This window comes from Arachis duranensis, unplaced genomic scaffold (assembly GCF_000817695.3).
Source record: "Arachis duranensis cultivar V14167 unplaced genomic scaffold, aradu.V14167.gnm2.J7QH unplaced_Scaffold_11114, whole genome shotgun sequence".
NCBI lineage: Eukaryota > Viridiplantae > Streptophyta > Magnoliopsida > Fabales > Fabaceae > Arachis > Arachis duranensis.
Window position 1 is genome coordinate 102,915 of NW_026263796.1, and position 2,003 is coordinate 104,917.

A 2,003-nucleotide genomic window follows, 5' to 3' on the forward strand; every position below is an offset into this window, starting at 1 on the left:
TTCGGATACTCAAGGAACCCCCATGGCTTCATATGGACAATCTAATGATGAACGTAGCATGAAGGAGATACTAGAAACTCTGGTGGACAGTAAGGAGCATGACTTTGTACTGGAACAATTGGAGGAAGCCGAAATTATCCAAGAAGAAGAAGAATTGGTTGAAGACTTAGGAGATGCTGAACCCCCATGGGAATCCAGAGTTGTGTAAAATTTCGTCAAGGAAATTACAATTGATGCTAAGGAGGACAGTGTACAACCCCCAAAGCAGGTATCTTATGAAGAACTGGACGGAACAACCCAAGAAGCGAGTTTCCTCCATAATGATAATCACGAGTCAAGTTCTCCTAGTAATGAACTTGCATCTGCAAGTGACTTCTTTGAGACAGAAGAACCTTCCCCAAGTGAATACGAAGACGATGCTGAGGTAGACTTTTCTCAACCTCCAACTTATGACTTGAGTGATGAGGAAGAAATCGAAGACTTTGATTAAGACACAGTTGTAATTGAAGAAGTTTGCAAAGAAGTGGAGGAACTCACAGAGGAATACAAGGGAGCAGAGCTTGCAGAACCACTGAAAACATATATTCCAAGGCCACCACCACCCAATTCCAACTTCAAGTGGGTAAAATCCTTAATCTTTATCTTTACTTTTCCACTTGAATATGGTTTGCTTGAAACAGATGGCCAGCTTAGAGCTCTCTGCGGCTTTAAGGGTAAGAGGAAAATGGTTCGTACTCAGAGCTGGTATGCAAGATCCAATAAGAGTCCACGCTTTAATCTAAAGCACAAGGATTGGTATCAAGATCGATTGAATGGGTTTCGAAAGTTGTTTGGTCGCTTCAGTGAGAATCTGAACTCTGCACCACCCAGTTGGAAAAATGTAGATCAAGACAAAAACGGGTGTAAAAGTAAGGTTTGGGATCCTAGAATCTATTCTGACATTCAACACCCCGGGAGCCTTGACGCCTGTTTAAACTTACTCAAGGGCTTTACATGCCTTATTTGGGACCCCGGAGGCTGTTGGCATTCCAAACAATGGTGGAGATTTCTGGATGAATTCAAACACAAGCCACCATAACAAGAAGCTCACCAGAATGTCCAACTTAAGGACTTTAACTAAAAGTGCTATTGGGAGACAACCCACCATGGTATGATCGTTCCTTTTCCATTTTCAATTTTATTTCGTTTTGTTTGTTTTTAAGTTTTATTTTGTTCTATTTTATTGAACCTGGAATTATGCATAACATACACATCAGCATTGCATTCTGCATACTGCATCAAAAAAAATCACCCCACGCAAGCGCGCAAGCCACGCGTGGGCGTCGATTGGAAATCGGCGTAAAGATCCAACGCCCAAAAAGTTGGGCTGGAATCGTGCGGCTGGTGTGCGTTAGGCCCAAATTGGGCCACGCGTTCGCGTCAGCGATGCGATCACGTCACTTAACTACACACACACCACGTGAAAGCGTGGGCGACGCGTACGCGTCGCGTGGAGATTATGGCCCCCTAAATGGAAACGGAGAGTTACGTCAAAACGACGCTGGAATTGTGCGTTTAGCACAATTCCAAGCGACGCGTTTGCATGTTTCATGCGTTCGCGTCACTTACATTATACCTCACTCACGTGATCGCATCAATACACCTCCGCATCATTCCCTTTCCACCCCAATAACGCGATCGCGTGCTCCACGCAATCGCATGGATTTGAGTCCACTAACCCAACCCACGCGAAACCCTGAACCCCCTCGCGTCAACACTTCATCTTCTTTCTTCTTCATCTGCACTCTTTCTTCTCCCCTACACAACCACCACCACCGACCAGCCATCTAGCACCGCCGCGCCGCGCCCCTGTCACCGCACCACCTCGCCACCACCGCGACACCCCCTCCTTTTTCTTTATCTTCTTCTTCTCCCCCACCTCTTCCCCCCTTTCACCCACTGCCGCCCCCATCACCGAGCCGCCACCACCGCGCCACCCACCCAGAACCGCCAGCCACCACACC